The sequence below is a fragment of the Ovis aries genome, chromosome 16 (assembly GCF_016772045.2).
Source record: "Ovis aries strain OAR_USU_Benz2616 breed Rambouillet chromosome 16, ARS-UI_Ramb_v3.0, whole genome shotgun sequence".
NCBI classification, from domain to species: Eukaryota; Metazoa; Chordata; class Mammalia; order Artiodactyla; family Bovidae; genus Ovis; species Ovis aries.
In genome coordinates, this window is record NC_056069.1 from 22,690,105 (window position 1) to 22,705,720 (window position 15,616).

The 15,616-nt window shown below is 42.1% G+C and overlaps 1 long non-coding RNA gene across 3 annotated transcripts in view; it reads left to right on the top strand.

The window, feature by feature from the left end:
- The window catches only part of LOC121816803 (uncharacterized), a 46,937-nt gene that overhangs the window by 25,933 nt on the left and 5,388 nt on the right, over positions 1 to 15,616 (top strand). For 2 of the 3 annotated variants that reach the window (XR_006056509.2, XR_006056510.2), the window contains exons 3-4: positions 14,776 to 14,860; positions 15,250 to 15,345. This is a non-coding gene — a long non-coding RNA (uncharacterized LOC121816803). Of the gene's footprint in view, positions 1 to 14,775; positions 14,861 to 15,249; positions 15,346 to 15,438; positions 15,594 to 15,616 lie in introns of all 3 variants that reach the window. The other variant, XR_009596713.1, reaches the window with a different exon arrangement.

Here is a 15,616-nt window from a genome sequence, read left to right on the forward strand (position 1 = left end):
ATACTTCTCTACACTACTTGTAAGTCCCTAGTAGGGTTGCAAACAGGCAAAGAATGATCCTTTGAACTCTATGTTTCTATGGATAGCACCCCAGTTGACTTTTGAGTAGGAGGCTCCCAGAGGAAGGCCACATAACATAGATACTCAGGAATAGAAATCTTCCTTCGGGGGTGAAGTTGAAGCAGTTAGCAATTGTGAAATCTCTTTCCTGGGAAGCTCTAATCTGGGGCTAACAGCACATAAAAGGTCTTAACGGTTTATAGCAGAGTCCCTAGTCATATTATTTTTAAAACACAGAGCAGTTAACAAAATTTAGCATAGGTAAAGTGTACAACTGTGTGATTTTGCCTAATTCAAATGTTAACCTCTAATCTGGGTCTTGAGGGCGAAGCAAAAACATGATGAATGTTGATAATCTGTCTCCCCAAGAGTCTCTTTCTTTAAATTCAATAAGAATCAGCTAGCTTTGCCTATCTGCTCTCAGAAAGGAAAGATGGAGTTGTTAATTTGCTAAATACTTTTGGATAAATTCCCAACTTTGTTTTAGACAACTGGACCAATTATGAACTACTTGGAGAGCACTTCACAGAACAAACTGGTAGAATAAAACATCAGAGTGTTCCATTCTGATTTAGGGATTTTGGAATAGGCCCAGAAGTTAGGAGGCCTGGGTTCAATTTCCTGCAGTGTAGGGGTGGGTGGGACTTAACAGGAAGTGTTTGAATTACACCCAGCTTTGTAGAATACCTGTTACTTTCTAGTTGGGTGAACTTGAACTTACTTAGCTTTTGAAGCTGCAGATTTTTCATCTATAGAGGGTGCTTGGGAAGTATCAGTGATTGAATCCTTACTTCACTAGGTGGTTAAGAGAATTAAAGGACTGAATTCATGAGTGGTATTTAGGACAGAGCATGGCTCAAATGTAGAGTATGGTCAATAAGGGATAATTATTTTTCCTATTACTAGCTGACGGCTTTGCACAAGTCATTTTATCTGTATTAATCTCTCTTTCCTCTACCTGAAACACATTTCATGGAGTTTTAGGGATGAGAATTAATGGAAAGAATTTTATGAAAGTGCCTGGCTCATAGTAGGTCCTTAATAGAATGAAGAAAGAAGACAAATGGAATTTGCCCCTGGGTATCTGGGGTGCTCAGTTCTTCTAAACATGGAGTTTTGGATCGTTCACTCTTTGTTCAATCCTTCAGTTATCACTACTCGAACTTGGAGATGGAATGCAAAGATTCAACCGAGAAAAGGAAGATCCACCATATTGGGGGACAGAAGCCACTCAGAGTGAGTGGATTAGGAAGGTGGGCTTAAAGGCTCTAGTTTAGTTATTTAGCAGGGCCTAGCAGAAGTAGCTTTCAATCTAAAGATGTCAAATAAGTAGGAGAAAAGAAAATATCATTGTTCTTTTGGTGGTTTCATTAGGAGCACAAGCTGAGCATATAGCAGGCAACAAATGAATGCTTGTTGATGACACACACTATTGGTCGTATACCCAGTGGTTATTCTTTTTTTCCCCTTGGTGATAGAAACCTGGTCTTGATCAGGCAACAGAAGGCCCAGCCCCAGAAAAGCGACTCGTGGTTAGTCTAAATCAATCATGGCAATTGTATTCTTTCCCAGTGATTGGTCTAGAAGTGGTCATGTGACACAGTTCTGGCCAATAAGACATAAAGAAGACATCTATTGACTATTTCTGGGAGATGTTTTTCTTCTGAAAAGATAAATATTAATCAAGAGATGAATTTTTTTTTAAAAAATTTTGCCCTCATCCTATTGAGGCAGCCATAGAGGCAGACTTTGAGGGGAAATTTTGCCAATACAATGAGAATGGCAATGCAGAAAGATGGGAGGAGCCTGACTGCTTAATGGTATCTTTGAGTTAAAAACCAGCCCCAAGGCCAACACATTTCTTAAGTAAATATTAATAACATGTGTTCTTATGGTATTGTTGTTTTTCAGTCACCCAGGTGTGTCTCACTCTTTGCGACTCCAGGGACTATAGCACGCCAGGCCTCCCTGTCCCTAACCATCTCCTGGAGTTTGCCCAAGTTCATGTTCATTGCATCAGGGGTGCCATCCAGCCATCTCATCCTCTGATGTCTTCTTCTCATTCTGCCCTTGATCTTTCCCAGCATCGGTGACTTATCCAATGAGTCGTCTGTTAGCATCAGATGACCAAAATACTGGAGCTTTAGCTCCAGCATCAGTCCTTCCAGTGAATATTCAGGGTTGATCTCCCTTAAGATTGACTAGTTTGATCTTCTTGCTGTCCAAGGGACTTTCAGGAGTCTTCTCCAGCACCACAGTTTGAAGGCATCAGTTCTTTGCTGTTCTGCCTTTTTTATGGTCCAGCTCTCACAACTGTTTATGACCATTGGGAAGACCATAGCCTTGACTATATGGACCTTTGCCAGCAGAGTAATGTCTTTGCTTTTCAATACACTGTCTAGGTTTGTCATTGCTTTCCTGCCAAGAAGCAATCATCTTCTTTTTTCATGGCTGCAGTCATCATCCACAGTGATTTTGGAGCCCAAGAAGAGGAAATCTGTCGCTACTTCCACCTTTTCCCCTTCTATTTGCCATGCAGTGATGGGGCCAAATGCCATGATCTTAGTTTTTTAAAATATTTAGTCTTAAGCTGGCTCTTTAACTCTCCTCTTTCACCCTCATCAAGAGGCTCTTTAGTTCCTCTTCACTTTCTGCCATTAGAGTGGTATTATCTGCTCAGTTGGTAAAGAATCTCATGGTTTAAGCCACTGTTAACCAAGTTGTCTGTTAATTAGGATTAACCCTGGTAATAATAATAGTGAGAACACTTAGGGTCCTTACTATGTGCTAGGAACTTACTAAGTGCTTTGTATGTATTCCTTTAATCCTCACAATAACCCTAAAAGATAGTTATTATTATTATTATCATCCCTATTTTATATCTGAGGAAATAGAGGCACAAAAATATTAACTCGCCCAGTGCTACAAATAGAGTAAATTGCAGAGTTAGCATTTACATCTAGTTATTTGGTTCTACTACTATATTAAGCTATGTCAATGTAGTTCAAATATTTATATAAAACGTATAAAAGTTGTCAGATTGAATTGCCTTTTATTGGCCAGAGAGCAACAAGAAAACACATGAATCATAATTTATTAATATACTATTAGGAATGTAATAGCCAAGAGCCTATATAATGGCTATTACATACATCTACTAAATAAACATAGTTTTTCCTATATCTTCAAAAGTATGTACGAATGTAACCAATGTACAATGTACCAAGAAGCATGTAGTGAAAATGTTATTTTATGGGGGAATGTTTTACTAATGAACAAATAACTTGAAATGGCCCAAAAATTGAAATCATAAAAATTAAAAGACTGGATTGCACTCAGTAACTATGCAGTCAGAGTCCTGAGATGAAAAATTGAGGAATCTATCAATCATTGCTTCAGCAAATGATACTCCTAAGTGAAACAATACAAGCGTGGAAAGAGCTATTTGTACATCTTTGCACTGAAAATCTACTTCAAATTCATTTACTTACAAAGTGATTTTTCATGAATAAAGCTAATAACAAGGTATCCTAATAATAAATCTTGGGTTTCCCTGGTGGTTCAGTGGTGAAGAATCTGCCTGTAATGCAGGAGATAAAGAGGATGTGGATTCAATCCCTGGTTCGGGAATATGCCCTGTAGGAGGGCATGGCAACCCACTCTAGTATTCTTGCCTGCAAAATCCCGTGGACAGAGGAGCCTGGAAGGATACAATCCATAAGGTCACAAAGAGTCATTCATGACTGAAGTAACTGAGCACACACGCACACACAATAATAAATCTAACATGAAAATGAGATTTTTTTCTCCTCTGCCTCCTCTTTTTCACTCAAAGTAATGATAAGAAAAAACTCTTATAGAGACTTCCTGGTGGTCCAGTGGTTAAAACTTCACTTTCCAATGCAGGAAGTGCAAGTTCAATCCCTGGTCAGGGAGTTAAGATCCCATATGCCTTGTAGCCAAAAAACCAAAAACAGAAGCAATTTTGGACCAAATTCAATAAAGACTTTAAAAACGTTCCACATAAAAAAAATCTGAAAAACACTCTTATAGGAATTAGGAAGGAAAGAATTGCCATTTGCTATCTTTGTATACATGTTGAAATGGGATTCTAAAGAGAAGAGAACAAATTAATAGGAATATTAGTTCCAATGTTTGTAGTGACAAGTAATAGAAAATCCAAATCAAAATGACTTAAACCATGAAGAAAATAAATTATCTCACTTTTCAAGAAGACAGGAGGTAGGGACAGATATAGACCTTATATTATAGAATTGTATTGAAAGAAAAAATGAGTTCCTGTAAAATCCTTGGAGGAGGACACATAGCTATCATTCAATAAATATTCAGTTCAGTTCAGTTCAGTCGCTCAGTCGTGTCCGACTCTTTGCGACCCCATGAATCGCAGCACACCAGGCCTCCCTGTCCATCACCAACTCCCGGAGTTCACTCAGACTCATGTCTATCAAGTCAGTGATGCCATCCAGCCATCTCATCCTCTGTCGTCCCCTTCTCCTCCTGCCCCCAATCCTTCCCAGCATCAGAGTCTTTTCCAATGAGTCAATTCTTCGCATGAGGTGGCCAAAGTACTGGAGTTTCAGCTTTAGCACCATTCCTTCTAAAGAAATCCCAGGGCTGATCTCCTTTAGAATGGACTGGTTGGATCTCCTTGCAGTCCAAGGGACTCTCAAGAGTCTTCTCCAACAACACAGTTCAAAAGCATCAATTCTTCGGCACTCTGCCTTCTTCACAGTCCCACTTTCACATCCATACATGACTACTGGAAAAACCATAGCCTTGACTAGACGGACCTTAGTCGGCAAAGTAATGTCTCCGCTTTTGAATATGCTATCTAATTTGGTCATAACGTTTCTTCCAAGGAGTAAGTGTCTTTTAATTTCATGGTTGCAATCACCATCTGCAGTGATTTTGGAGCCCCCCAAAATAAAGTCTGACACTGTTTCCACTGTTTCCCCACCTATTTCCCATGAAGTGATGGGACCGGATGCCATGATCTTCATTTTCTGAATGTTGAGCTTTAAGCCAACTTTTTCACTCTCCTCTTTCACTTTCATCAAGAGGCTTTTTAGTTCCTCTTCGCTTTCTGCCATAAGGGTGGTGTCATCTGCATATCTGAGGTTATTGATATTTCACTGGCTAGATTTAGACAAGGACATGTCTGTACCAATCACTGAAAAAGGGAATGGCATTTTCATGATTATCTTAAATTCATCTTTTTTTTTTTTCTTGAGCTGGTAAGCTAGGGATGGGGTCACCTTGTTGACAGAACCCTGAATAATCAGGATTCTGTCAACAAAGAAGTAGGAAAATGGCTGCTGGTTGAGAACAAATAGTGCTGATACAACTGTGTTTAATGCTACTGGGTAGAAGATCTTTTAAAATGCTGTATTATATTTAGGTGTATTGACTGTCTGAGGGGTCCAGGAAACCAATAAGACCAGTGTGAAATTAGAAGAGGCTGTATTGACTTAGGTACTGTGCCTGCGTGTGTGGTGGTCAGTTGCTCAGTTACATCTGACCCCTGGCGACCCCCATGGAATGTAATCCACCAGACACCTCCATCCATGGAATTTTCCAGGCAAGAATACTAGAGTGGGTTGCCATTTCCTACTCCACACTTAAATACTGACCCGCCCCTAAAATATGGGCGTTCACATTGTGAAAATTCACATGAGAGTTCAGTTTGTGAAAATTAATTTGGTTTGGAATGACCCGGGTAAATCTAGATTTGGAAGTGGGCAGAAAATGCACCACTCAAAACCTATATATTTGTCATATTAAGGGACTGCCGCTAAACTGACTTAACAAGTTGGAGATCTCAGCCTCTTTTCCAACACGACAGCCTCTAACCACAGTTGCCATTTGGCTAAACTCAGTCTCTTGCGTTATTTCAGTCCTCTGTGCTGATCCCAAAGCCCATTCTTACTATCCCAATATTCAACACTCACCTTTATAGTTGCTTAGTTTAGAAGCAAAAAGAGGGAGGAGCCTTCTACTCAGAGACTTTTGTTACAAGGAAGGGAAATCTACTTAAGCTGGTTCAAGTAAGCTCATTGAGGGATATTACTTAAAAATACAAATAACCTTCATGAAGTCCAAATGTCACCAGACTCCAGAAAAACTTTGGGAAAGTGAAACTCAGGCTACTCTCTATGCTTTGGGACTCTGTGGTAACTTACACTAATCTTTTTGTATAGGCCCAAAATGGCACCTAGTGTTAATTCTATACTATTTAGCATAGTCTTTCAGTTCAGTTTCTCTCCACTGACTCAGTCTCTTGTCCTAATTTTAAATTCCTGAGACATAAATTTGATTAGTTTCATTTACCAAACCAGGTGCTGATTACTATGGAGATGAATTTGTGACTCCATACATAAAGATACTCTATTGTAAATGGATGGAAAGTGAATTATTCAGGATATGTGACAGATTATGATAAATAGATTAAGCATTGAATTGAGCGCTTAGAAACCCAAGTTCTAATTCTGATTATGTCACCACCTGTTTGTATTGTCTTACTTCTGCAAAAGATGAAATCGAAATAGATGTTCTCTGATGTTCTTCTTACCCTAATATTCTGTAAACTGTCATCTCATAATCTGCGACATAATTCCTGAAGTTATCAATTTTTAACATTGACTATGTTGTACCTGGGCTTCCCTGGTGGCTCAGAAGATAAAGAATCTGCCTGCACTGAAGGAGACCTGGGTTTGATCCCTGGTTTGGGAAGATCCCCTGGAGAAGGAAACAGCAACCCACTTCAGTATTATTGCCTAGAAAATCCCATGGACAGAGGAGCCTGGTGGGCTACAGTCCATGGGGTCGCAAAGAGTTAGACACAACTGAGTGACTAACACACACACACACACACACACACACACACACACACACACACACTGTACCTAGATTGATTCCTTGTACCTAGATTGATTCCAGTTCAAGAACTTTAAACTTATTAAAGATGTTTTACACAACCTGCTCTGAAGTGCTTACTTCTAGGGGTACTTTCTATTGAATTCATCTCTGAGACCTGAATTTTTATTTATAGCCAATTTGGAAGATGCTAGAGAAATTATATCAGAAGAAAATCCAGGATCTCTGGATGAGGGTGCATTGAGTAAGATGCACAGTAGGAGTCTATTAGCGTGTTTATTGTTATTTTGTTAATGAACAAATAGTAGATGGTCAATATTTATATCTTGCTAAATCTATAAGAACTTAGGAACATAATCATTACTGGTATTGCCATATTTAATAAGATTCACTGTAATCAGTTCAACATTGTGCCTATTTGGATGCTATTTTGAACATAAAAATAGTCCTAGGAATTTTTTCATATTAAAATAGGGTTAAAATTGAATGGCTTACTAGAATTCTCTGCTTCTACAATAAAACAGGATTAAGAAACATGTGTACGTAATTATGAAAGGTTTAAAGCAGAAAAAAATTCATATGTTTAATTATAAGTGGAGAATTTGAAGCTAGACAGGGTGCCTGATGAGGGGGCAATGCGCATGGAAACCACATTTGTAACAGTCACAGGAGAAAGGTTGGGAGCTGCTTGAATGGTCTTCATGTGTTTGATTATAGAGGAAGGAGAAAACGGCATTTCTTTCTCCAGTGGGGAGCCTGGGTGGGAAAGCAGTATAGGCTAGTGGAGACAAGTGAGGGCCCTGGAGTGAGACATCATCCTGAGCGTTTCCCTACATCTCTGTGCTTTGGCTCCCTGTCTTCATTAGGCTGTCCAGAAGTAGACCCAGTTTCAGTGCAAATATTGGGAGGTGATCTTCAGAAAACACTGTAGGGTGATGAGGAAGTGAGCAGTTGAAGGGAAGATGGCCAAGGACAGCGGAGTTATCAAGTGTGTTACTACTGTGGGACCAGAGCTTTGCCCCACTGGGGAACTCTGAGAGCCAATGTAGGCCACCCACTGCAGAGCCAGTCCACTTGAGGAGTGGTCCTCTTGACCATTGGGTGAAGGATGCTTCTAAGGCGGTGTTAATTCTCTGGCACTTCTGGCCAAATATAGTCCAGGAAACTCAGCTCTGGCCCAGAGATGCAGGTGTGGGCACAGGGGAGTCTGCCAGCTTGCACTGAAATGAGGAGTCTGGAGCGGATGGGCAAGCACAGGCAGCATCTGGTACAGTCTTCACCTAGAAGATGGAGGTGATGACTGTATCTACCAGAGGAGGTACTTATCAAGATTATGGTACATGCCAAGCTCTTAGTATAGTACTTGGCATATACTAAGCATTCAAGGTTTCCCAGGTGGTGCTAGTGGTAAAGAACCTGCCTGCCAATGCAAGAGATGTAAGAGACACGGGTTCGATCCCTGGGTCAGGAAGAACCCCTGGAGAGGGAAATGGCAACCCAATCCAGTGTTCTTACCTGGAGAATCCCATGGACAGAAGAGCCTGGTGGGCTATAGTTCAGTGGGTCGCAAAAAGTTGGACATGACTGAAGTGACTTAGAACACACGCAATGTTACTTTATTTAATTTTTAAATATTATTAAAATCAGATCAATTTGTTTGATGAAAAGTGATGAAGAATCTGCTTGCTAATGCAGGAGATGTGGGTTTCATCCCCAAGTGGGGAAGATCCCCTGGAGAAGGAAATGGCACCCCACTCCAGTATTTTTGCCTGGGAAATCCCATGGAGAGAGAGGAGTCTGGTGGGCTTCAGTCTGCGGGGTTGCAAAGAGTCAGACACCACTTAGTGAATGAGCAGGCAGGCAAGCAGAGATGCCAAGCAGTGAGCTGTCTGGTGATAACACTTCGCTAGGTCAAGGGAGGAGAGGAGCAAAAGCTGCCCACTGTCAGTGATCTGGGAAAGCATCCTTGCCCTACGTGAGAGGCTGGTCCCAGGGTCTCTGCGGTGCTCTCCTACTCTGAGTTTCCATGGTTACTCAGATCTGAGTGACTGCAGCAAACACATCTTATGCCCTTTGCGTGCGCCCTCAGCTCACACAATTTCTGCTGCAGCTGTGCTGGACAGGCCCCAGTGTTGCTCCTGGGGGCCCATCCTGAGCACCTGTTACAGCACCTCTCAGTTCCCAGTCTTGGGGTTTCTTCAAGGCAGGGTAGCTTGGATGTGGGGGGGAATTTGTGCCCCGGAGGGAGGGGATTTTAAAGGAAGACCCAGTTTTTATCTTCTGTGGGATGGTGGGATCTGGGGAGAGGTGGTAGAACAAATGAAGTTAAAATATACTTGCTAAGTTAGAGCTCCATTTGAGGTGCTCTGAGTGGAGCTGGGGTGGAGTGGGGATGTTTGAGAGAGGGGAGCTGAATTGTGAAAGAGTTCAAGCATCAGCCAAACAGGCAGAGAGAAGGCGGGGATGGGTTGCATTTGGAGAGGCCAGGAGATGCACAGGTGAGGTGGAGGGAGGGTAGGGCCTGGAGTACAGGGGGCGATGGAAGAGAAATATAACCCAGGTCCTATGAAAAGGACCTGTCCTGCAGGCATGGGAAGCCTCTGAGACTTTTAATTAGGAGAGGGACTGGACCAGGTCTGTGCTTTGCTGAGTTTGCTCTGGCGGCAGTAGGAGGGTAGACCTGAGGGAGGAGATGTTAGACAGGCAGTTCCAGCAAAGGGGAAGACAGATAAGGACAGCCTGACCCAGGGCCATGGAGCAAGTGGGGGCTGAAGTGATTTGCATCATCAGTCCTTTTAGAGGACAGAAATAAGGAGGCAGAGGAAGTGAACAGAGGGAAGCAGCAGAGGGCCAGAGGCCACAGGAAAGCATTTGAAAAGAACTGCCTTGTCAGTTGCTTCCTCAGATGGTTTACAAGTGAAACAAGCCTTTCCCCCAACCACCTCCCTTGACATGGGCCCCGGAAGGACAGCTCCGCATCTTCCTTCTAAACCCGCTACTAACTTAACACCCGGATTCATTTCTAGCAGCTTTTAGTTCAAGTGAACCAACATCAGCATCTTCTTCAAAGGTCTTTGGATTGAGTATCAGATTCCTTGGTTGTTTCTCGGCGTGTGGAGCCCTTTCCTACATGGTACGGAAAGATGCCTTGGAACAACATGTGTTGGAATGTGAGGGAAATAATGCGGACTGACGCCAGCCATTTGCAAGCATGATGAATGGGTTGAGGAAAGACTCTTTCCAAGTTCATCCTTCTCCTTGGAGATTGGGTAAAATACGAGGTGCAGTATAAATAGAGTCCTTTAGGGAAAAGGGCTTCCCTGGTGGCTTAGAGGGTAAAGCGTCTACTTGCAAATGCGGGAGACCCAGGTTCAATCTCTTGAGTTGGGAAGATCCTCTGGAGAAGGAAACGGCAACCCACTCCAGTACTCTTGCCCGGAAAATCCCATAGACGGAGGAGCCTCGGAGGTCACAAAGAGTAGGACACGACCGAGAGACTTCACTTCACTTTAGGGAAAAGTCAGGGAAGGGGGTCTGTCCATTACAGATGACAGATGAGCTAAAAATTGATAAGTACTCCCTGCAATTACACGAAGACTGAAAGACAAGGGAAGGGAGAGTTCTTTGCATGTGTAATCCATAGAACCCCAGAAACCCATATGTAATAGTTTATGATTAGAAGAGAGCAGAGATATCAACCCTTGAAAGCATCTTTGTGATACATTCCAGAGCAATAACGTTGCATTTTATTCTTAATGAAAAATGACATAATGCAGTAAAGGGAAACTTGTTTCAGTAATCCACTGATTTGTGTTCAATGATAGTAACTTCATTCTTGGATCTTGCCATCCCCAGTTTTCTTAGATTGCACTATTTTATCTCCAGATGTGCTCAACATCTTGAAAATTACAGCAAGTAATCTGAACGTGTGATACTTGGATACCACTTTGTAATACGTGCTTGCTTATTGTGATGTAAAAAATAGTTTAATCATATTTATGTATCTTAAAAATCCTGCATGTGATGTAGAATATTATGGTCTGTAGCCTGGTAGGTCTTCAAGTGACTGCTAGCCCTGGTTCTGCTAGTTAATTCTGCAGGGCTTCTGGCCCTGTTTTCTAAACTAGGGTACTCAGTGCATTTGGGACGTTCAGTTCAGTTCAGTTCAGTCGCTCAGTCGTGTCCGACTCTTTGTGACCCCATGAATTGCAGCAGACCAGGCCTCCCTGTCCATCACCAACTCCCGGAGTTCACTCAGACTCACGTCCATCGAGTCAGTGATGCCATCCAGCCATCTCATCTTCTGTTGTCCCTTTCTCCTCCTGCCCCCAATCCCTCCCAGCATCAGAGTCTTTTCCAATGAGTCAACTCTTGGCATGAGGTGGCCAAAGTACTGGAGCTTCAGCTTTAGCATCATTCCCTCCAAAGAAATCCCAGGGCTGATCCCCTTCAGAATGGACTGGTTGGATCTCCTTGCAGTCCAAGGGACTCTCAAGAGTCTTCTCCAACACCACAGTTCAAAAGCATCAATTCTTCGGCACTCAGCTTTCTTTACAGTCCAACTCTCACATCCATACATGACCTCTGGAAAAACCATAGCCTTGACTAGACGGACCTTTGTTGGCAAAGTAATGTCTCTGCTTTTGAATATGCTATCTAAGTTGGTCATAACTTTTCTTCCAAGGAGTAAGTGTCTTTTAATTTCATGGGGTGTGGTAGATGGTAACTCAGTGGTAAAGAATCTGCCTGCAATACAGGGGCCTCGGGAGCTGTGTGTTTGATCCCTGGGTTGGAAAGATCCTCTGCAGGAGGGCATGGCAGCCCACTCCAGTATTCTTGCTTGGAGAATCCCATGGACAGAGGAACCTGGTGGGCTACAGTCCATGAGGTTGCAAAATTGTTGGACACAACTGAAGTGACTTAGCACACGCATAGGCAAAATTAAGCAGTAAAAATGACACATTGGTTCTCTGTGATGACGTAGATGGAGGATGGGGGTGGGTGGGTGGGTGGAAGGCAGGTCCAAGAGGGAGGGGATATGTGTATAATATAGCTTGTTCACTTCGTTGTACAGTAGAAAATAACATAGCATTGTAAAGCAATTATAGTTGTACTAATTAGTTGCTTAATCGTGTCTGACTCTGAGACCCCATGGACTGTAGCCTACCAGGCTCCTTTGTCCATGGGATTTTCCAGGCAAGAATACTGGAGTGGGTTGCCACTTCTTTCTCCAGGGGATTTCCCCACCCAGGAATCAAACTGGTTATACCCAATTTAAAAAAAGCAAAAGCCAAAAAAAAAAAAAATCAGCATATCTTCGTGTAGTATGTTTATTTGACCCAAATTGAAAGAATACAGATACATTAAGGAACAGATGTAAAATGCGTTTGTATTTCAAAAATGACATGAGATCATGAAGAAACCTTGTACCTAGAGCTAATGCTCAAAAACACCTTCTGGCCCTCTAAAGCTCCGTACCACTTCACTTCCTCCCCCAGGTTTGCTCACACTCTGCTCTTGTTACAGGTGCTGCCGAGGAGGAACAGTATTAAAGCTCTAGCCTTAGAAAGATGCTGGGACTGGAGTCAGACTAGCCTTGTCTTGTCTTGTCTACTTAGTAACCATGCTGCCATAAGCAAGGGCTTTCATTAACTGTTCTGTCTTACTTTTCTATTATAGAATGGAGATATTCTTCCCTATTCCATAAGGTTGCTAAGATTGAAAAATAATTTGATTACTAGTATCAACCTGAATTTTTGTCTTTAGTGAACTGAATATAAACTTGAAAATCATTTCATTTAGAAAGCAGGCTTTTTGAAAACTGGGCCTTAGGTTTTCTGTGTGCTGCTCTGTAATTGTTACCTTGGTTTATTTCATAGTAATGTCATGGGGTCTTCTGACACAAAAACCCTTTGCATATTAAATACAGTGAAAGACTTTTTTTCCCCTTCCACAAAGAAATACATCTCAGTGCTCACTCCTCCAGTTCATTCTGCTGTCTGTTCAAACGTCACCTCGTTGGAGCAGCCTTCTGTAACTAACATATCTGTCCCTACCCACCCCGCCCAACCTGACCCTGCCACCGACCCTCCACCAGTACCCTATCCTTGCTTTTTTATCTTCTCATATTGTGTACCACCCTCTGAAGTGCAATTATATTTATGATGATTGTCTATTGCTCACAAATAAGGAACAACTTGACACAGAAGGAACATGTTCACACCACCTACCCCTATATCCTTAGTGTTTAAAACAGTACCTGGCTCACAATAGGTACTAATTGTGAATGAAGCAAATAACTGTAGAATGAAGCAAATGATATTTGGGTTTTTTTTCCCCCTTGATACATAGTCCTTCAGGTCTGTCATGTCCCCATATTTGACAGTGACATTAAAAGAAGATATTTCTTTGCTATAAAATACCAGTGTTGTAACTCTCATAAGAAATGGCATCTGATGGATGACTTCAGAGTAGACGATGCTGCAGGAAGTGGTGGGGACTGTGTGTGGGGAAGGCAAGGGCTGCCTACCCTGGATGGTGAGGTGGAGGTCAGAAATTTAAGCTCTGGACTCAGATTTCCATGGTTCAGGCCTAGTGTTGGCATATCTTCTAGCTTCTTTTAAAGAGGACAGAAATCTCCATTGATTTTTTCCTTTTTAAAAAATTAATTAATTTATTTTAATTTGAGGCTAATTACTTTACAATATTGCAGTGTACATGTGTCCCCCATCCTGTTTTTAAATTTTTTTAATTTTAGTGCCACAGGTACTTTGTTTTTGGCTGCTATAGTTTTTTATTTTAAAAATTAATTTTTATCTCCATTGATTTTGAAATGTTGACTCAAAAAAACAAAAACAAAAAAAAAAACTTTGCAGGCCAAACACAATACTTCTTTGAGTTTGCTTTTGACCCGAGGTACATCCTTTTCAGCCTCTAGGAAGCCTCAGAGATGGAGTTGGACACATACACGTGGTTAAAATGATCCTGATGGGCTCTGGCCCTCAGCGATGGCCTGTTGGGCCCAGCAGGAATTTATACAGCACGCCAGGGACCTGGGCTGCCCGCCCTAGACTTCCAATACAAAGTTAGCCAATCCCACACCACCCTCCTGGGCTGAGCTCATCTTACCATGCTCCCTTCTGCAACTCTTCAGCCACTTCCCAATTGGTACCCATTTGGTTTTCTCTGTAAGTTTATTAGTCTCAGACCACCTCACATGCATATGCAACCTCTTTTGAGCACTGACAGTATCCTTTAAAGCTCCTAACATGGAATTGGTTATCTCCCTTGCTAAAGGGTAAAACACCTGAGGATTATTAACAGCTGTGCATTTACTGATCTTTTTGCCTCAGCAAAAGTGCAGAAAATTGCCTGTGCATCAGAGTAAGAAATGTTGGTTTGAGCTCTACCAGGGTAGGCATTTGGTCTAGTTAGTTCCTAGAACCGTGTCTTAGAGTGGTGTACAATACAATAAATACATGTTTATTGATTGCATGACTGTCTTCCTCAGTACACATCTGTCAACTGAGCAGCCTTTATTGACACTGAATTTCCAACATCCACCCCTTCTTCCACACAGTTTCAATCCCTCCATGGTGATGTGGAGAAGGCCTATTAATATTGATAGGTAAGAACCGTTCTCTTTAAGTGATACTAGCAGAAGGTCAGCACGAAGAATGATTTTCTACTTGCAAATGTGATTTTTAATGTTGGTATTTATTAGGAAGGGTATAATTGTATGCAGTGCTCATGTTCCATGAACTAAGTTAAAAGAAAGTTTTCAGAATTGAAAACAGTTATTTTCTATTTGCCACTTTGCAGCTTGCGCGATCTTAGTTCCTGGACCAGGGATGTAACCCATGACCCCTGCAGTGGAAGCGTGGAGTCCTAACCACCAAGTGACCAGGTAAATCCCAATCAGTTCCTAATTCAATAGCATTCATTCTCATCACAGGAAAGTGTAACTGACGATGACCAGCAATTTCCAAAATCTGTTAGTCCAGCAGTTTAATCCAGGTAACCAAAGGTCGCACACAGCTACCAAGGGTATCCCTGAACAATCTCACCCTGTGATGAGACTTAGCCTATGTAGTATAGTTAGCCTCGTAGTATACTTAGTAGTAACAGCCTATGGAGGCTTGCCCTGCTCCTTGTAAGATTTCTTCCTCTCTGCCCATTCCCCCCTCCCCGGCCCCCAACCCACAGCAAATCCACTTAGCAAGTGACTTTCAATATCAGTTGAATTGCTGGGAGGGAATTTGTCCTTTAATGGAAAAAAAAATCCTCTTCACACAGGTGCAGTGGCTTGCCTCAGTGAAGAAAGGCTACCTGGATGCCCACAACAGAACCCAGTTTTGTACAGTAACCCCCCACTGCAATGTGAGGCTCCAGGTAATGTGATCCGTTTTCACACAGCCTAGTGTTAGCGTGCTGCTGCCACTCACTGTAAAGGTTACTATCTCTCTTTTATTGTCATTACAAAAGCTAACTGCAAAACCTGAAACCTAGCTGGGAAATTGCCTACCTGCACAAAGAACAGAGACCCTATCGTTTCAGGGTTCAGTTCTTTCCGAGCACTTTTATAAAGGAGTTTTTGTCTGCCTTGTGAGGCTCCGACCACAGAGGAGCTGGAAATCCAGGTTAGCTGCGGGCTTAGAGGGTT